The sequence below is a fragment of the Tamandua tetradactyla genome, chromosome 24 (assembly GCF_023851605.1).
Source record: "Tamandua tetradactyla isolate mTamTet1 chromosome 24, mTamTet1.pri, whole genome shotgun sequence".
In the NCBI taxonomy this organism is placed as follows: Eukaryota; Metazoa; Chordata; class Mammalia; order Pilosa; family Myrmecophagidae; genus Tamandua; species Tamandua tetradactyla.
Window position 1 is genome coordinate 57,011,351 of NC_135350.1, and position 22,252 is coordinate 57,033,602.

At 35.3% G+C, this 22,252-nt stretch overlaps 1 protein-coding gene and 1 pseudogene across 2 annotated transcripts in view; one reads left to right on the plus strand and one right to left on the minus strand.

Moving 5' to 3' along the window:
- ADAMTS3 (ADAM metallopeptidase with thrombospondin type 1 motif 3) overlaps positions 1-22,252 on the plus strand; it is a 277,466-nt gene that overhangs the window by 138,104 nt on the left and 117,110 nt on the right. The window lies entirely within an intron of this gene.
- On the minus strand, positions 18,862-19,382 carry LOC143668545 (riboflavin kinase pseudogene; annotated as a pseudogene).

Sequence of the window (22,252 nt, forward strand, 5' to 3'; positions counted from 1 at the left end):
TATTCTGTGAAATTCCATAGTACCTTAAAAGTTACATTTGTTTTTAAACTTTGTCAAACCATCTTATAATATGTAGCATTTCATATGGTTTTACTCCTAACTCCTTGAAATCTGGTTTTCATCTCCTGCTATTACATTTGTCATGTACAAAGTAACAAAACTCTTTGATGATAAAACTGTGCTGATACATTTTGCGTTTTACTCAACTTAAGCTCTGTGGCGTTAGACTCCTGCCTCATTTTTCATGACTTGACTCTTAGCTGAATTTCATTCCTCCATAATAACTTCTTTCCATGCCTTTCATGCAGGGCTTTCTTAAAAGTTCTGTAATTGTACTATTTGCTCATGTGTTGCATTGTTGGTGATTAAATTCCACAGTAATATGTCTTGCTCACATTCCTTTGCTGAACTCTGGGACTATATATTCAACCACTTTCTAACTCATGTGTTTCATAAAGATCTCTAACGCAACATGATCAATACTGAACATGTTTCTAACCATTCATTTACCAGTCGGTAAACTACTCTCTGCTTCTTTTCTTGTGTTCCAGTTTTGGTGAATGGTGTTACATCCACTGAGTTAACTCCTTTGATTTTCATATCACTTAGCTTACCAACTAGACCCACCAATTTTATGCCAAGATAGCTCTCAAATTGGTCCTCTTCTTTCAATTCTGAACTACTTTAGTTCAGGTCTCACGATTATTTTTTTTTAATACTGCATCAGCCTCCTAACTATTCTTCTGCTTCTGAATTTGGCCCCCTCTACTACATTTTGAGATAGAAGGTTACTAAGCCTTGTGGATTGTCTATCTGCTCTACATATAGATATATTTATTTTTAAATTATATACATACAAATATATTATTATAGTTTATTCATTATAAAACATATAACATATGCAGAGATTGAATTGATAAAGAATGAAATAAAAATAACTATATACTTATAATTATTTGGAAGATGCATAGTTATTAACTGTAGTTAGCATAGTTAGTTAATGAAAATCTATGTTTTCTCCTTATTTCAGTAACTGTTTTACATACTTGGGATATAAGTGCCCAGCTTTGGAGACAGCTGCTTTTGATTGAAGATTTCATGATTTCTATAAACCAAAATACTATGTCACTATTTAGTCTAAATCTCTTAAGTCACTTCCTGTTTCTACTGGATAAAATCTAAAATTTTTAGCATGATCTTTTGTGACCTGGGACCTTCCTAGTTTATTTTTCTCATTATTCATTAGTGATTTCCACTCCCTACTATACTTTTTACTTTGGCTTTACTGAACTTTAAATTCCCTAAACCCACTTTTTTCACTTTGCATTCCTTTTAGTCCTTATATGTGCTAGATTGCATCTCTACTCTTTTTGAAGTGTTGGAATGTATCCTTATATTTTTCTCTGGCAAACACTAGACTATCTTCTGAAAAGAGAAGTCTGCTTTGGATTTTATAGGATCTGAAAAATGGTGATACTACCACTTGTCTCATATCTAAGGATTAAATGAGATAATGCACTTCAACCCATGACACATGTTTTTCATATTTTAATTCATATTCATCCTGTGTTTTTGTCTAACTTCATCTAGTATTGTCCTTTGAGAATAAAAATGAAACTGTTACTGCTTTCAGGCTGTTTAAAATAATTTAAGGGAGGTCTATTTTTTTCTGAAGTAATACTATATATAATTATGAAGAGCTTACCATATGACATGTGAGAGGGGAAAATTAGAAGGTGCTTTGAAAAACTTTAGTTTCTTAAGAGAATCATTGTTCTTCCTAATACTTTACAGAAAGCTGAATTTTCTAATGAAATTGTATTCTTTAAAGTAGGATATTTTAGTCTGCAAGGGTTCCATTAATTATGTACATAAATGTACAAACACCTGAATTTATGTACATAAGTTTTAGTCATATGCTTATTTGTACCCCCCTTCTCTCCCCGAGATGTTCCGTACCTTTTAGAAGATTTTCAAAGGAGACTACAAGACAAAAAATTGGGTCAAATAACTGCCCTCAAACTATTGTAATGTTCTTTGGATAATTTAGTTTGTGTTTTCGAACAGTATATATACACATACTGGGGACTGAAGGAATTGAGAAATAGATCTTATTCATGTAATGACATATGTTGCCTACTAAATGACTAGACTTTTATTATCAGAATATTAGTTGAATAGCCTACCATCTCTCATGACAAAGCATAATTTATTTATTTTCTTAAGTGTCTGGGTAAACTACTCAAATCCAGTAGGATCTACTAGCTAAAGTTACATTTGATGAAAGGGAATCATACTGTGAGATGTTTTCTTATAAATAGCATTGAAGATAAATAAAAATAATCTTCCAGCAAGTAGGATATTTTATATTAAAAAGTATAGGAAATGCATGCTACCGAAATAGTCATGTTTTAGGTAAAGAGATGGTCATTATCTCAGCCAACAGTGGTCTTCAGTGGCAATGACATCATTGTTGCTTCACTGACTTCAGAATTCAGGAAAGAGACAGAAGCCTATGAAATCAGACAGCTTCTTTGTCAGACATGGTGTGGAAAGGAGGACACAAAGAGCATTCCTTTGAGGCATGGCAGGCTTTGCGACTCCTTTCTTGGTCCTTTGTGAAAGCACATGACTGGACTTGTAGAAGATTAACCCCCTTAACATTTCTGTAAAAAAATTAAACAGATGCAAAGCAGTTCCATCACTTTTTTTCCCTCTCTCTGTTGTGAATTCAGTACTATGGTGGCCAGTGAATTATTTTGAATTCCCTCCTAGAGGCCAGGGCAGTCAATGGGGACTGTGAATGCAGGGCTTCTGAAGGGCTCAGTTGTGGGTTTTCTTGGGCTTTCACTGTTCTTTCTGGCATTATTCCTCTGAAAGAGTTCCCTCTAAGAGTGGGGTCAGTCTAGAGACCTTTATAGTGCTTGAAGTAATCCACCCTTTAATCTCTTCCTTCCTGTGGGAAAATCAGTGCAAAAGAAAGCGTGAGCTAGTATGAACACCCAGATATAGACTGGTTAAACTGTTTATTTTTAATTTACTACTATTCTGTCCATGAGAATAGCTTGTTGTCAAGTTCAGTTCCTTAATAAAAATAAAAAAAAAAATCCAAAATCTTGATGCCCAGTTTGTGCTGATAACTTTTTCTAATCATATGTGAAAATTGAAAAGTTGGCATTCTTAACCCAGTTTCTTACCCTGGGCTATCATTTCACTAGTCCAGTAGATGTTGCACATTTTCTCGAATAAGTATCTATTATTTTATTGTCATAACGATATAAAGGACCTTTAAAACTTTTTATTTTCCTGGACCTGAGTTTATTTACGTAATCTGTATATGCAAAGGATTGATTATGTATTTTATTACTGCATATCAAAAGATTTTACTTGAGGGTAACAAGATTTAGCTCTTGACTTTTAACGACAAAATTGGTGACTGTGATAAAAATAATTATTTCCTTTCAGAAGGCAATAGTAAATGTGAGATGGGATGGAGATAGAAATCTTTTGCTTGATTTTTATTGCTTAATTTTTACAATTCAATCATCTGTATTACTTATATGCATTACTTGTATATTAAAAAAATTAAAACAGCACTAAAGAAATTTTATTAGTCCGAGAGGAGTGAGTATTTAGCTCAGTTTCTCTTTCCTATTCTGGTTCTGTGTCTATAAAATAGATCCCATTGCAGGCTTTAATTCCAATAACCTCCAGATCATTAGGAAGAAAGAAAGGGGATGGAGCTAATGTTCCCATTGCAAACGTCTGAATGCTGTTTAAGCAAGATCTTTTAAAGCAAAGAGTACATTTAAATTCCCTTTTTAGTTGGTGACTGCAAGGGCAATAATGAAGTTAGCTTCCTTGAATGATCTCTGAAATAAGGTAGAGTTAAAAAATAATAGGCAAGGAGGGTTGATGAGATTTACATTTCTTTTCAACTGCATTTTCTTTTCCTATTTTAGAACTGTTCTTGGAGAATATTAGTGGTGTGACTTCAACCTGTCTAGCACCTTAGCCTAGTGCCTAATTTAGGGGCAGCAGAAACAAGGAAAACTGAGTAATTTGAAACATCAAATTTTCTGTATAAAATAATGCTATAACATAATCATACAATTTTACCATTACTTTGGAGTAAGGAGGTGGAATATACTGATGTGAAGGAAGGTGAGAAGTGTGTGGTGGGATAGAGTAGTGATGAATGGGGACTATTTTGGGAGAACATAGATTCAATAGAAACATAAGGGCCCTGAGTCCATGAAGCATAGGGGCTCCTGTAGGGACAGCTACAGAAGGGAACAGGGCTGGGGCTGTGATTGGTTATACCTGTGCTTTCCACTTAACTCTTGTCAGTACTTCTTTTTCCTGGAGAGGGAGGAATGGATAGGCTAAGCGAGGTAGTTGTAGCTCCCTGTATCAAGAGAAGCTGATGGAATCTGGGCAGCCTTTACACTGGAAAGGGTCATGATCTCTAGAAGAGGGAATGTAACTTCTGGTCCTCATTCTTCCTCTAGAAGTGGGATCTAAAGGGTCACCTCTCTGTCACGCTTGCAGCCACATTCTAGACAGAAGTCTTAGGTCTTAAGCTCTTTAAATCTTTATGTTCATGATGCTGGCACTTTGAACATTCCCATAATACATTTTTCAAGTGGAAAGAAACTGTTTTTGTGGACTGTAAAACTAGGGTGGGGTGGGGTGGGATGGGTTAGAGTTGTTTGTCATGTTTCCTAAGTTTCCTTCAATCTATCTCTAAAACCCATGTTTTGGGCCAGCTAGCTATTTCTCTATCCCCACTACCTTGACAGGTTGACATCCAGCTTCTTTACTTCAATAACGTTATCCCTACTATCACTATGTTACATTTTCTAGAATCTTTCCAGAGCTTTTGTACAGTTTTCCAGCCTCTAGTCCTGTGTCCTTTTATAGGGTTCTAATTAAGTTGAACCCTAGCTGATTGCCGTGCTTTGTAGGACCAGTTTCAAATGGTCCAACTAAAGTTTTTATGCAAACTGTAGTAATAACAGAGAAGGGTATCTGATTGTAAAAGTTTCAAGTGCTTTCCATTATTAGCAGCTTCTTGTCCTACATCTCAGGGCTTTCGGGATCTGATCTTCATTTCCTGGGCTGGCCTGTCACCACTGTCTCACTGTCTCCAATCCAGCTGCACTGAAATTTCAGTTCCTGAACTGCTAAACTCTCTCTTCACTGTGGGCCTTTGTGAGTGTCATTTTCTTTACCAGAAAAGCTCTCCTGTCCCCTTCTTCCTGTTCCCTCATTCCCTCAATGCTATAGCCTTGCTTGGCCAACACACTGATTAGCAGTGGGGGAGAGACAATATACATAAAGTAAATAAACACAAATGATTTAACATGTCTTAAGTGAAATGTGCTATTCAAAAAAAAAAAAAAAAGATTTTCTTCCCTGTGACTACCTGTCTCTACGTTTTAAATGTTCCATTTAAACGATGGTACAGCTGAACACAGCACCACAGACGTGGTCTAAGAAGCAGAGACTGGCAGGAAGATTAGTTCCCTTGTCTGGGGTCCTATATTTCTAACAGTACAATTTTCTAAGGCACTCAGTTCTCTGGTGAGCTCATAGGAATTTTCCATTGCTCAGCACACAAGAAGAGTTCAGAAAAATGTTTGACCAGGATTTCTGTTTTCTAGGAGCCCAGGAAAAAGGGGTCATCATTGGAAAACTAGGAAAGCATGACAGTTTTCAGCATTTTTTTTTTATAATAGCTTTCAGGTGTTTCTAGAACAGCCTAGGAAATGAAGCTCTTTCCCTAACAGGTGTTTTTGCTATGCGCTGGAATATTGGTATGGGAGAAATGCTACTGAAACCTTCTCTTAATCCACAGGAGAAACATACCCTTTTGCTCCTTCCTGTATAATAACATTTGCTTTGCCAAAATTATGAGTAATTGGTATAGGAAATGTAGTTATTTTTAGTTGAATATTATGTTTTCATAAAGCATGAGATAATAGGAAATGAAGTAGGTGAAATAAGTAAAGTTAAAAACACAGGCTTTGCAACTAGGTTGCCTAGGTGAATCTGGGCTCTTCAGACAAATTACTTAAACTTTCTGTGTCTCGTTTTTTCCATGTATAAAATGGGAGAAATAGCTTATCATCCTCATTGGGTTGTTTTGAGAATTAAATGAGATAAAGTGTTTAGAACAGTGCCTGGTTCTCGATCATCATCATCAACAATAATAAATGAACTTTTTTTAAACTCTTATTTAAAGCCAGGGACTTTAAAAGATTTGGTTGAACTTTATAATGTAGTTTTATGCAAACCTTCTCAAATTAATACTATGGTGCTGTGATAATTCTGCAACTTTTTCAGTGTTTTCTACTTACTTATACATCTTTAAGTTGTTCCTGTGAAGACAGAATCATTATTTGCATTGTTTTGATAAGCTGAATTTTGTTAAACATTTTGAAAAAGTATGAGCATTAAAGACATTTGCAACTCTTTTAGATTTGGAAACATCTGAATCACTGTTGGGGATTAGACATATATCCTCTCATTCGTGTTCATTCTCTTTCTCCTCATTTCTGCTTCCTGTTTCCTTTTTCCTTCTCTCTTATTTTTGCAGGCAGAAACATACATACACTGGAAAGACACATCCAGTCTTTCCCTTTTCTTCCTCTCTCCTTCATCATTAGGATGATATATAAATTGTAAGCAAAATAACTATTGTGCACGGAAGTTCCATGTAAATTTATCTCGTTATTTTGTAGATGTTTCCAGATTTTGTAGATAATGTAAAGAACTTTCGTGGCTTCACTGTTAGTGATATGTGTGGGACATTCATGATTCATTAATTGATTGTTGACCATTTATATATCACGCTAAACTAAACTCAGATTCTTTCTTTCTTGATCTCTATGATCTTTTTCATTTAAAAATATTTTTCAGAACATTTATAGAAGAGTCCTTAATTTGTTGAGGTATTCTTATGGACCCTACAACTTTTAATCTTGGAACACTGGGGTTGATTCAAGCTGTTTGTCAGCTACACAGGCCTTTCTAAAATGTTATTAATGCTATGCTCTAATGAGAGTTATTTTCCTTTTTGTGGATGCTAATTTTTTTGTTCAACTTTTACTTTCATTTGTTTATTTAAATGAAACATTTCAAAGTTACAGAAATGTGCAAAATTTAAATTTTGAACACATGTATGAACTGTAAGATTAAGCAAATATTGATATGTTGCCAAATTTGTTTCAGATCTTTCTGTTTATTTAAAAAAATGAAATATTGCAGATGCATTTAAAGCCCCACCATCCATCCCTTTCCTTTCCTTTTGCCTGAAGACGTTTCATCCTCAAAATTTGATATGGATTATTTCTATGAATGTTTTTATATTTTTACTAGATTTATATGCCATATTAGTTAGGGCATATGCACAGGAATGACACTGCAGCTCTGAGACTGTTATCCTTAGAAAGATCTCCTTCCAAGTTTTGCCCGCCACTAGCATTTTAGAGCTTGGATTGTGGGAGTCTTCCCACAGTTCCCACAAAATTTAGACTGGCTCATGGAGCCATAAACAATGTGGTTTACACTGAGCAGTTGCTTTTCGTCTGGGATTCTGGATTTTAGTGCTTGTCAGGCAGAGGGTGCCGAGATACAGAACCAGGCCTTACTAACTGTGGACATGGTCTCTAAGGATCTGGTAGACAGAGTTTGTGACACTCATTGCTGGAGAAATTAGTGTGTCCTATGTCACTGCACCAGGAGAGGGTTCTTGGAAGCCTGCAACTAGTTTCCTCTGAATTGCTCTCCATGCACCATTTTCCTATGCTGATTTTAATTTGTATCTTTTTGCCATAATGAATCCTAGCCCTGAGTAAACTATATGCTGAGCCCTGTCAGTCATCATAGTGAATCATCAAACCCAAGGGTGGACTTAGAGACCCCTGGCATAGTATAGCTTTTGTATTGATTGGGGTATAGGCTAAGCTGACCCAACAAAGACATCCCAAGATGCAGTAGCTTGAACAAGAAAAAGATTTTTTTTTCCCGCAGATAGCAGTCGTGAAGTTGAAAGACTTTTAGGTAGACAAGAAACAAATGGCCAGGCTATAAAAGCTATAAGCTATAAGAGCAGGGTTACATTAGAGGAAACTTACAGAGAAAGCAGCCCTGCTAGCACATTCTAGGGCAGCACACATACCTCTAATAGGACTTGATGACAGACTTTGGGAGAGGGACCTTAATAATGTGTCTGTAATGCTTTTAAGCTGCATGGCTGGGAAAATACAGTCCCTCCCCTGGCGTGATTATAGGCTGAATTACAATAGTAGTAAGACTGCATAGAACTTTGTCTCCAGGCCTGCCAGATTAGGGTTTAAGGTTGGAGAAACACCAGCCCTTCACATAGCATAATCAGTGGGCTGGGGTCCAAGGCTCATAGTTGTAGCTGTGACATTGCAAGTTAGCAACAGGATTAGCCTCATCAACATTCATGGTTTAGAAACATCCCTGTTTTCTCCCTAAACTAATGGAGGGGGTTTTAATATTCTCCCTATTTACGAAGTGGTCAGTCTTTCAAGGATCTTGACTTTATCTAAGAGTCCTTGGCTCACTGAAGTTCCAGTTCTTTTCTCCTTTGCTTCTTTGGGGATTAAAATCTAAGCCCCTATTTAACTGAGGTGGCTGCAATTTCCATTCCCTCCCTCTGTCTGCTTCTACCTTAACACTTACTCAAAGGCCGTGTAATGCTCTGATTTTCAGTTCCTTCTTTGTGATCGGTACCTGGTGACTTCATATTTATTAAAAGCTCAACTCAGGTGACCATTTAGAAAAATACCGATTGTATTTCATGTAGCATCTCTAGGTCTTTCTTTGTGACTTTTTATTTTTAGTTCATGGTATTCCTTTACTGTTTATATGACTAATGCCTTTTGTGGGGGGGGTAATGGTTTATACTGGAATGGTATTCCAGTATGTTGTTGTTTTAAAGGAAATTAGCCAATTAAATGATGGAATATTTGCCCGATTATCTAATTTATAGGCAAAAGGACACTAATTTATGAGCTGATGAATGGGCTGGCCATATCCCCTCTCTCCCTCCCTCCCTCCCTTCCTTCTTTCCTCACGTCCTCCCTCCTTCCTTTCCTCCCTCCCTCCCTTCCTTCCCTCCTTCCCTCCTTCCTTCCTTCCTCCCCTCTCTCTTTTCTTTCCACCCCCTATCTCCCAATTGACCAACCACAATCTTACAGTGAGTTCTGTTGACCAGCTCAAGCACTTTATTTTTGGATTTTGTAGTCTAAGGGGTTAGAGGATGAATTGGTCATTGGTGGGACCATAAAACAAGTTTGGGAAGACTGCTTTTTATAATTTATGTAAATATAGAACATCGCAGGTCTTTCTTTTTAATGTATCCTCCCTAGCAAGAATTGCTATAAGTTCATATGGAGGAAGGCCATTAAAGAAAATGCTTTTTTCCAATAGAGAAGATACCTTTAGAATCGTTATCATATCTTTTATAAACACATGATTAAACCAGATACTCTTGCTGCTTTTGTTTAAGAATGATATACGTCACTTCCTTCCTCCCTCTTCCTTTCTTTTCTCCCATTTAAAATGAAATTTGGAGTTGCCGAATGCCTGCTGCAAATAAGATCAGCTACACTATGGACAAATTACCTAGAATCTCTTTTAAGAACGTTGCTTGAACTCCTGGCCTTGACTACGTGCCTGATACATCATTTCCACTTGTCTCAGAGAGATAGGAACATGATGAAAGAGTTTGAATAGAGTAGAACACCATAACCTCTAATGCAAAATAAAAACATATCTCAGAATGTTACATCTATTCTATGGTGGATATTAATATTGCCATTATATTTGATGAACAGCTCATTCCTCTCATAATGAATAAAATAGTTTTATTTATTTTCTGTCTCACTGACAAGTGAGACAGATATTGGCTGTTAGCAATTATTTGGTAATTACTTGGATTTATGTTTTTATACTTTGATGTTAGAAAATTACTTCTATTTTAGTGTCTGATATTGCTAAATAACATTGCTTAGGAATTTATAAAACCTCTCTTTTCATCTTTTGGTAATTATATACTGTGGGACAGCAATAAATAATGTTTTGAGTCTGAGCCTTCTAATCACCTAGGAATACACTGACCCATTTGTATTTTGATCGGCATCACTTAAATTGCCTTAGGCACCAAGTTCAAGTTAATTTCAACAGGCAATTTTGATAGTTACTATATTCATGATGGCAAGTTTACCCCAAGACTGTAGATGCCTGTTCTTGCTGGTTAACCATGTGCCCTGTTGCTAGAGTGAGATAAGGCCCACTCATGATAGCCCTAGTGTGTATCTCTAGTTCTGAACTCCTTTCTTAAAAAGTCAGGCTGTAAGTAGCTAAATGGGAAGATAAGATACAATGAAAGAACGTGAAGTTGAGTAGCACCTTGTTTGTTGTGCCATTATTTGTGGAAATTATTCACCTTTTAAGAATATTTGTAGTTATTTATTATAAATATAAGAGACAGTAAATATAATTCATTGAGTTTGAGGTTCAAGCCACAAGCTTAAAAACAGTTGTAGTTCTGGGAGTTATTAGCTATGTGACTTTGGAAGAGAGACTAAACCTTGTATATTTCTTTTTTATGATTTATAAAATGGATCTAATAATGTGAATGCCTGCATCACAAAATTGTTATGAGATCAAATAAAATGTTCATATGAAAAGCATTTTGTAACCTATGAATATTTGATAAATTTTACCTATCAAATACTTTAGATCGGCTAAGGGATTTAGTCCTTTAAATATAATTTACTTAAAAATAAGAATGTGCATTAATAAGCACATGCACAAGTGTGTGAATCCATACATATAAACATACATTTGAACAGAAAGAATGATCAGGGAGTTGAAACTCTATTTCAGTTATGGATTTTAGGAAATAATTAGGTTGGTAAATGATTTTAGGGCAAGTACCAAGAGTAAGATCTCCTGACTGAGTATGGTGACTTATTTAGGAAGTACAAACATGGCAATTTATGACCTTTGTGGTATAACCTCATAGTAAATATGTGCCTATATGTATACTGGTAGGATGGTTGGAAATCAGAAATGTTACATATAAAAGATGAAAACTGTGAAAGTAGACACATGAGTTTGATGTAATTAAAAGCAAGGACTTTTCATGGATTGCTATATCTTGGAAACAATTCCTCATGAACTGACCTTTTTATATTAATGAGGTTAGATCTTGAAAAAGTTCCTCATGAATTGACCTTTTAAATTATAATTGAGAATTTAATTGAATATTTTTTGTCTATTTTAATTTATTTATCATCTTTTTAGCTGTTCCTCTTTACCTTATATTAAAGTGGCTGCCTTAGGATTATAATATTTATACTTAAATGTTCAAGTTTACTTAGAGTTAATGTCATGCCAATTCATATAAAATGTAAGAATTTTTCAATTATATAGGCACAGTTACTGCTCCCCTGTCCTTTATGTAATAGTTTTACATGTTACCTATATACAAGCTGTAAACCCACCATATGTAATTTTTTTTTGCTATACAAATATGTATTCTGAAGAAATTAAGAGTGAAAAATGATATTTTATACTTATCACATACTTTTCTTTCTATTGCTCATGATTCTTTCCTGAATATTCATATTATATCAGATTTCATTCCTCTTCAGCCTAAATAACTTCCTTTAGTGTTTCTTGTAGTATAAGTCTGCTGGTGACAAATCCTCTTAATTTTTATTCTTTGAAAAGGAGCTTATTTTGTCTTCATCTTGAAGGTTCTTTTCAATAGATGTTGAATTCAAAGTCAACAGTATTTTTCTTTTAACATTTGTGTTTTGTTCCCCTATCTGTCCTCCCACTGTTTCTGGCAAGAAGCTAAGGGAACTTCATATCATTTCTCATGGATTGTCTTTCTCTAGTTACTTTTAAGATTTTATGTTATTTACCATTTTTAACAATTTGATTATATGATGTCTATACATGGTTTTATTTCCATTTATCCTGTTTGGGATTCATGGAGCTTCTTAAGTTTGTGAATTTATATAATCTACCAAATTTTGGAAATTTTTGGCTATAATTTCTTCATAATTTTCTTCCTGTTATCTCTTGCTCTACTCCCTTTCTCAGTGCCCAGTTATATGTATCTTATACCTTTGGCTGTTGTTTTGTAGATCACTGAGGCTCTGTTCATTTTTTTAAACCTTTTTCTCTTTGTTCATTTTGGATACTTTTAATTATTCTATCTTCAATTTCATACTCTTTTATCTGCTATCACCAATCTATATTAGGTTATCCACTTGATTCTTTTAACTTTAGTTACAGTATTTTTCAGACCTAGAATTTCTATTTTGTACATTTATTAAGTTTAATTCTCTGTTGAGATTTTCTATTAATTATGAACATATTTTCCTTTATATTATTGAGAAGGTATATAATCTTGCATCTCCTAATTCCAACATCTGGCTCATCTTAGATTTGTCTTAATTAATTAATTGCAAGGAGCGTCACCATTTCATATGGAAACCAGTGAAGGAACTTCAGTAAGAAATACCAGTTCTTTAATATGGGTAAGATTTTAATAAATTTAGATGGAATCATTCAGACAGTATCCATTTCAATTCCATCTGAGGAAGAGTTTTTTTCCAGAAGCCATTTCCTGGAAGGGTGTTTTTTTCATGAATCTAAGCCTGCTTCTTTCAACTGATCATTACTATAGAAGAGTCAGTTCAGCTTAAAGTTATTCAGGAATGAACAGCTGAAGGAATTCATAGTGTTCATGCACTGCTATTCTCAGAGAGTCTTAGGTTTACAACTGTTGGTAAATGACTCCTAGTTTTGGAGCTGTGAAATTTCAGCTGAAACAACATAGAAAAAGCCCCTTATGTGAGCTTAAGTAGAGACAATGACCCAGATCCAAAGTATGAATTCCTTGTTTCTGTCAAATGCTTGGTGACATCCAAGGCAACTCAGCATATCAAGGCCATAGACCTACGAGGCCTAAGGTGGCAGAGCTGCTAGCAATGGAACTATGGCACACTAGACGGCAACATAACTTTGGAAAACACTAGAACAGAGATGCAGAAGGAGACTCAGTCATTCTCTGTGACTGCATTGTCCTTTCTCCGTTAGTGGCCTGGGTAGGTCTTTCTAAACCAATTTTTTTTTTAGCAGAATTTAGCAATACTCAAGTAGATTTATTCTGCAACAGCCTATAATTTTTAATCATATTTTCCGTATTGGGGTTTCGCCTTTCTCCATTCTCTTTCTCCATTCTCCTGAAACTTCTTGTATGAGTTCACATGGAATAAAGATACAGAGGAAGAACAAATTGTGGCTGCAGGTCTAGGATTTGTACTGGAAAGATTTGGACAGATGTCTGCAAGCAACTAGCAGCAATTCCATCCTGTCTCTTTTCCAGGTGTGGTATTCAAATCATTTAACAATCAACATGCCATCGACACTCACCAGTCAGAACAGATGCTGGCAGAGGTCCTGAAGCAGGGTGAGGGAGCCCCTTGCTGTGCCAGGCATTTCCTTTTTAATTGCCTTTGTGAGTGCAGTATTTCGGGGATATTTGAGGATCAGGTATTTGCAGTTGGTATGGAAGCATTTTAGTATGTTAACATCATTTAAGACCATGCTAACAGTTCCAGCTACATACTACCTAGTTCTTCTCTCTTTAATAATAGTTGAATTCCTGTTTGTCCATTCCATTTAAGTGAATGTCACTGGTGGAAAATTCCTAGATATTTGACCATTACTATCTCACAGTCATATAATAACTCTTTATTAACAAGTATAGGCATCTAGTCATTCTAAGATACCATCTTTGGCAGAGTAGTCCAAAACAATATAAAACAGTTCATTTTGTCCAAAGAGGTAAAAATTTCACTCCGTTACTTATGACGTGGGCCTTGGAGGTAGTGATATCCTCATCCTGCAGATGAGGAAATATACCCTTAGAGCTGTAGTGCTCCAAATACAGTCCCCAGACTACCAACCTCAGAACCACCTAGAAACTAGTTAGAAATGCAGACTTATTGAACCAGAAGCTCTGGGGTGGGACTAAGCAGTCTGGTTTAAACATGCTTTCCAGGTCATTCTCATAAAAATGAAATTTACAGAGCTTTTCAGGGAGTTTGAAAGTGACAGTGCCAGAACTAAATTCCAAGGTCCTCTTTACCTGTTATCTTTCTGCCTCTATAATCAGTAGGTACTTATTGAACTTCTGTATCAGGATTTTTGGAACAATTGAGTATAATCTGTATTGAAATAAATGCCAGGTACTATCTTGATAATATGTGGGGATCTTGGGAACCTTCTAGTTTAAATATAAGGAAAAACAAGAATGAGAAAAAGAACTGACTTATGCTTTTACTTCCATATGTGTAAATATTTTTTTTCTTTTGTATGTCACAATGCGAACAAAATTGTTCTAACTTGAAATGTGTATCAATAAAACTGATACTGGTATTTAACATTATATATTTGAACATATGTATTTGAGAATTTCAAGCTCTAGTAGCTATTACCTGATGGCTTGCTTTTGATGTTCCTCTTAAACGTCCCACTCTTATATTGCTGTTAAAACCTGTCTCTATGGTGCATAGCTTTTGTCCTATTTCTTTTCTCCACATAAATGGATATCTACTTTTGCAACTTTCCCTCATGTCATCTGTATTTTCCCTTATAGAATGCTATGCCACATAATATCTGAATCATGGCTTTGGGTCCTTTTTAAATTTCTCTTTTGGAGGCACAGAGAAACTCTTGGCAAAATCCAAGGTAAAAGTAATTATTTTTCTTCTTTGGAATGACACAATCTTTTTACTGGAATAAATTTTAATTCCATTCCCCTGTATTCTTCTTCATGCTTTACCTTTGGTTAATTATATAATTATCCAGGTGAGAGGACCTCTCCTTTCATGGGCCCAAATCTTTATCATGCCATACAATTTGCTACCAGGTATGGGTGCCTAGTTGTTATTCTTTAGCTCTTGGCTGAACGTCATTTCCTCTGGGTAAACCTTTTCTGACTCTGCGGACTGGGTCAGGCCAACATTATGTGCCCTGAGAGCACCAAGTGCTTTCCCTTTCCAGCATTCATCACAGTTTATAATCATCTATCGGTGTAGCTGTTTGGTTAAGCTCTGTCTTTTCCATTAAGTTGTATGCTGTTGAAGGGCCAAGAGCCTTTCTGTTTTACTCATCATTTTTTTCCAGCATCTGGTAGAATGCTGGGCACATAGTAGGCACTTAGGAAATATCTGTGGAATTCAATGAACTGTACACCTTGAAACGCATTGGCTGTCTTTGGGCAATTCCTTGTGGTATCAGAGTTGCTGGGCCAGTTTGCTTCCCTCAGAGAGACGAAAAGAGCATTTTCTGGGGTGGCCAGAGGCTGGTTTTCCTGAGTCATAGTTGTGGGTCCCTAGTAAAATAAATCTGATGCATGAGACAGTGATGGAAATGGAAAAAAATGGAGGAATGGGTAATAAAATAGATAGCCAAGAAGATCAAGATCAAGAAGAAATAATGTGGAAGGAAACATTTTAAGGCTAGCAGCTTAGAACTACAGCTATAAATGGTGTTCTTCTTCCATGTAGTAAAATGGGAGGGAGAGAGGCATTTCTTGAGTAGTCAAGAGCCAAAACAATAAAGCTTAGATAGTGGCTTTTGGAATGTCTTAGAAGTATTTACTTTAAAGCTAGTAATTGCTTTTATCAAGGACAGGAGATCTTCAATGATTATAATCAATAAAATTAAAGGCATTGTTGAGAATATTTCTTTGCTAAACCTCATTATTGTCATTTTTTTTGATGTCATAGTAACAGGTTCCACATTTTAAAACAAATTCCATTCACAGCATTTTAAGCTAAGTAACTATGTAAAAATATAATCAGTCACCTCATTCCCTTGAAATATATAACTGAAATAGCAATAAATAATCCACCAGCGTGGACAGGATGGAAGAAACAGAAATGGAAGAAAATTCAGCATAAGGAAAAAATATAAAAGATCTATTTATGGAAGGGTTTACTTTCATATTGCCTAGTTAACAAGTAGTGACATCTTTAGCTTGCTTCCATTTATAACTTTCCTTTTGCCATGAAATGATACATTTTTAAATAATTCATATGCATAATAACTCTAGTACAGTCCTGAAGGAGATAATTCCTTGAGACTGGTTTTCTTTGCTCCTGGTTTAGTTACTTAATGCTAAAAACAACTCTTGGCTTGAATGATTCAAAGCATAGAAAGAAGATAATAATAGGTAATTCTATACTGGCAAAAGAGGGAACAATTCCCAAACATTCAGAAGAACAAATATGTTGCCACTCAAGTTTTTTTAATTAAATAAAAACGTTTTTAATTTTATCACAATGAGAAATGTGATAGGTTGGTTAGTTTGGACACTTTGCATATCCATGTGATTCAAAAAAATCCTGGTTGCCACAAAAAAGTGCGTTTTTTTCTTTATACTGCTAAAATAGCTATAAGTTTAAAAGTTTTGTATTTTTGATTCTCTGTACTATATCCTATCTAGAGAAGTGAAGGATTAGGTCATATGTTTATTCTAGCTTATTTTTCATTTAGCTGGGGAGAGACTCATTAGTTTTCCCAGAATGACCTATATCACTTTATGTTTTTCTGGAATGTCTGCTCCTAGATCAAGACCTCACCCATTATCAGCAGCCCAGGTACTTCCCTCACCACTATTTTGGCTTAAAACACCACAAGATGGTTTTGCCTGAATTTGAAACTTTCAATAAGTGGAATGATATACTCTGCAGACTTTTGTGTCTGGCTTCTTTTACACAAAGTGATTTTTGTGAAATGTGTCCATATGTATTTATCTATAGCCCGTCCATCCAAGTTCTGTTGGAAGTATACTTAGGAGTAAAATTTCTGGGTCACATGTGCAGCTTTAGTGGATATTTCTAGTTTTTTTTTTCTCTTAGTCAAGATTTATTTCAATACCTAGAAACATTCAGATTAATTAAAATGGTATGACTGTAATTTCTTAAAATACATAAATATAAACTTTTCATAAAAAATAACTTGAAAATGTTGACACTCAGAGTTTCAAAAACAATGGCTATTCAAAAAATACAAGGAAACAATAAAATATCAAAGAACTTTCATATACTTAAATGAGGACATAATTAGAAAACTAGTCAACAAAGTAAATACAAATCTATCTTTACACTTTGGATATTTAACTCTGCTTCATAAAATAACTGAGGCATCTCTTGTTCAAGTATTTTATTTCTAACATTAAAATATATTTTCTAAATATTTTTATAAATAAATGAAAAATGTCACATACTGCTTTGTGCCACAAAGTCATGCACCATCAAGTAAAATACAACCAACTGAATTTATCCATGTTTCCTGATAATATAATGTGACTTGAGATGTTTTTCTAAATACTTTATTCTAATTCATTTATGCAGATTAGGGAAATTTATTTATAATGAGTTGTTTTCATCTTTAAAATTACCTTCTATATACTGCTCCTCCTTTCCAGCAAATCCAGTGCTCAAGTGAAAAAAAGATACAATGTAGAATTTCAGAGGCCCAAAGCAATCTGTACCCTTAATTTCCCAAGTATCAATTTCAAATTTCCCCCTACATAAACAAAGACTCAAACAGCCAAAAATCACAGAGTTAGCAGGAAGGAAAATGTATGAGATAAAGATTTAACTAGAACTTCATGCTTTCCTCCCAGGCTACAGGCACTCTTTAGTCTGGCATTGACCATACATAAGTAGAGTTTAGATCTTTTTCAGGCTCGTAATTAAACATGAGAAAGATTTATTTCAAGCTCTTTCATAGTTGAACTGGCTCTTAAATATTTTCAGGGAGAGGAGTCCCAAGAATTTTGTGTTCTTTAGGAAACTGGCATATATAAATGAACTGCTATATGTTCAACTAAACCTTGAAGAAACTACAGTTTTTTTCTAAAAGTACCATGCAGATATGCATAGCCATCACTCTTCATATAGTGAAGGATGGAATGGTAAAGGTAGATTCAATCTCCTGTGAGTGTACAGTTGTAAGCTAATCTAAATGGAAAAAATAAAACGAAAACCTCGACACTGACAACTATCTAAAGGAAAAAAGAACCCATCCAAAAAAAAAAAAATGCTGAAGAACAAGAGTATCTACTCTTAAGGAGTGAAATGTTATCCAACACAAAACATGAGAACTATAGATTTGAAAACTACATATTTTTCTTTGACTTAAAATACAAAAAAATATAGTGAAGGAGGAAGACCATTTAGAATTGAGGCAGGTTAATGTAAAAATGGAACAGAGAATACAATGATTTCACCTCATGAAGGAAATGACTGAAATGAAATTTCGTAAGTCTTCATGTCTGTAATAAGCTATATTAATGTAAAAAATTACCAATGCACAATTATAAAAAATACAGTCTGAATTTTTTTTCCCCTTAGGTTAATAATAGATTACCAAACCTCTGTTAAGGCATTTACTTCTACAAACCTCTCTGTTTAGCAGCACATGCTATACAAGTACCTACATATATACAGGTATTTTAAGAAGCATGCCATATCTCAACTTTTTACCCATTATATATATGTTTATTTCCATCATAAGAAACTTAAGATCTTTCTAAATGGTACATTTTTAGAATGCTTTGAGTTTTTAATTAACATATTACATAAAAACAATCTTGAATTTTAAATGAAATCTTTTTATTACCGTGACATGATGGGTTTAATTTACAAATGAAGCATGAATATAGTAATTACATTGTACTGTTTAAACTAATTCACAGCTACAGGAAAATGACTGATTTTTAAAATATCACCAACATGAGACTGTGTCGTTATGACTATTAGGAACCTGGAAGAAAGTGTCTTCTTTTACCTCCAAGTGTTTTGGTAATTCAAGTCGTTTCTTAGCTTCTTTGATATCACCTTGAATTGCTGAAATAAGTTCTTTTCTGGTCTGAAGTAACCAAAGATGGCCATACTGAGCATTTCCCCATAGAAGTCCTCTTTGAAAGTGTGTATGATGTGAGTGTCCATGAACTTTTTCGTATTCTTGTAGTGTGGGTTCCATCCTGTGCTCACCACCATCGTGTGGGCATTTCCACTTCCAACCCTGGCCCAACCATGACAAATGCCAGTGGATAGATCAGTTGGAAGATTATCAACTACTTGTTTAGGAAAGTGAGCAGCAGGGATGCCGAGATGCTTGGAGCTGCGACCTAAGCCCTGCACCACCTGACCACCGCAGAAGTAGGGGAGGCGCCTCATGACGCCACCCACTTGCGGCGCAGGGTGCAGCTCAGTCTGCGCGTCCGACGGGGTCGCAGTCTAGGCAGTGCCCGGACCCTCCCGCACCAACCGGAGGACACGGAATGAAGCTCTGCCACTCCGGGGCACAGCTGGCCGCGTGACTATGACCAAGGGTCGCGGCGGGTCCCTCATGGCGCTGACCCAACGGAAGCTACGGGACGCCTGAAAGGCTGTCTGGATATTTCCAGTTTTTAAAGTGGTTTTATCAATAGATGCTGTAATCAAAAGTGTATGAGAAGCCGAGCTGTTTCTCATCCTCATCAACATCGTATATTGTTGTTGTTATTTTATTTTTAGTCAACCTGGGAAGTATATAGTAATATCTGATTGTGATTTCTATTAGTGTTTTCCCTATGGCTACCTAGGTTGAACATCTGTATTTCCTTTGTGACAGTTCAGGTTGAACATCTCATCATATGTTTATTGACCATTTGAATATCATATTTGGTGCATTGCCTGTTCAAGTCTTTTGTGCATTTTCCAATTTGTATGTATGATTTATTATTGATTTATATGAGTTTTAATTCAGATATGTGTACTTTCCTTAATATTTATATCGACAAACCATGTAGAAGTGACCTTTGTGTTTGGCATGAGGTTTAGCTCAAGATTGTATTTTTTAATATGGATATCCAGTTGACTCAACCCCATTTACCAGAAAAATCATCCTGTCCCCATACCTCTTCAGTTCTGCCTCTCTTATTTTTTAGGTGACCAGATGTGTTCTGGATTCTGTTCTCTTCATTCTCTTCCATTGGTCTCTTTGTTAGTCTTTGCATCAATATTGCATTGTCCTAATTACTTTAGCTTAACTATAATATATCTTTATATGTGGTGGTATAAATAGCCTAAATCTGTACTTTTTTTTTTGAGATTGCCTTGGTTGTTTTTAATTCTTTGCATTTCCATGTAACTAAAAAAAATGCTCTCCAGATTACACACACACACACACACACACACAACACACACTACACTTAATAAGTTTTTGATTGGCATTACATCAAATCTATAATCCAATTTTGTAAAATTAGCATTTTTAAAAGAATGAGTCTTCCAAAAACAGTTTATCTCTCTGCTTATTTAACTGTTTCTTATTTTCTTACAATGTTATAATTTTCATTGGACGAGTGTTGCATATTTTTAGGTTTATTTCTAGTTATCTGATGTTTTGTGATGCAATTGTAATTTCTACCTTTTTCATCATAGAGCGGTGTATTTACCATCACAATTTGATTTTTGAAATTTTTCATTACTCCCCAAAATTAAAATATAAATAAGAATAAAAGTAAAAAGAACATCCAAACATCCCATACCCCTTATGCCCCACTATCATTTCTTTTCTTTTTTTTTCTTTCTTACTCACCTGTCCAAATACTCGATAAAGGGCCTGCCAACCTCAAAGTTTTCACAATCACGCAGTCACACCTTAAAAGCTATAGTTATACAGTCATCTGTAATAATCGAGGCTACTGGATTACAGTTCAACAGTTTCAAGTATTTCCCTCTAGCTACTCCAATACACCAGAAACTGAAAAGGGAAATCTACATAATGCATAAGAATAACCTCCAGAATGACTTCTCAGCTATTTGAAATCTTTCAGACCCTGACACTTTCTTTTTTCTCATTTCTCTTCCCCTTTTGGTCAAGAAGGCTTTCTCATTCCCATAATACCAGGGCCAGACTCATCCTGAAGAGTCGTGTCTCACATTGCCAGGAGATTTACACCCCAAGGAGTCATCTCCCATGTAGGTGGGGAGGGCAGTGAGTTCACCTGCAGAGTTGGCTTAGAGAGAGAGGTGCCACATCTGAGCAACAAAAGAGGTTCTGGGCGGGGGGGCAACTTGGGCATAAATATAAGTAAACTTAGTTTCTCCTTTTCTGGAATAAGTTTCATAAGGGCAAGCCCCAAGATTGAGGGCTTGGCCTATTAAATTGGTAATCCCCAATGCTTGTGAGAATATCAAGTCTTCCCCAGGTGGGGAAGTTTAATATTTCCAGCTTTTTCCCCAGTCCCTCAAGATGACTTTGCAAATTCTTTTTTATCTTCTGCCCAGATGGCTCTGGAATGTATCCAGGCATCATACTAACCTGTACAAACCAACAAGATCTCACGTCCTAGTCAAGGTTCCATGTAATTACGGCATTCAAATAGACCAAAAGAAAATATAAATTTTGCATGAAATCAATGTCTCTTCCTTTGGTCTCACAATGAAGTTGAAGTTTTAAAATCCAGTCAATATCATCCTTTACCCGTTGGTCTGATTTATCTTAATCTTGCCTGGATCAGCTTTATTTATATCTCTAATTGAAGTCTGATTACTTTTTCAGTGTTTTTATCAGTTTTTATCAGTATAGGGTAATGCTGACTTTCATAGCTGTAGAACTATAACTTTGAGTCTCAGGCATCATACAAATACCCAAAGTTATAGGGAAAGACCGGGTTATACACAAAGAGTTCGGCATCTCAGAATTTAGAAAATTATGGAATGCTTCACGAATTTGCATGTCATCCTTGCTCATGGCCCATTTTAACATCTCTGAATTTTTAATATATGTGCTGCTGAAGGAAGTATGATTTCTATTTTTTAAAAATTAATTTGCATGCTTTTAAATATAGAAAAACATGTCTATATTGGCTTTATAGCTCTCTTCCTTGCTAAATTCATTTATTAATTCTCATAGTTTGTCATTATAATCCTTTGAATTTTTGAGAAGGCTTGTAATTACAAATTCAACTTCCTTAATAGTTCATAGTACAATTTATATTTTCTATTTCTTTTTTTATCATTCTTGGTCAGCTGTGTTTTAAAAGAAATTTAATAATTTCTTGTACATTTTAAACTGTACTGGCATACAGTTGGCCACAACTTTTAGAAAAATTTAGAATCTATAT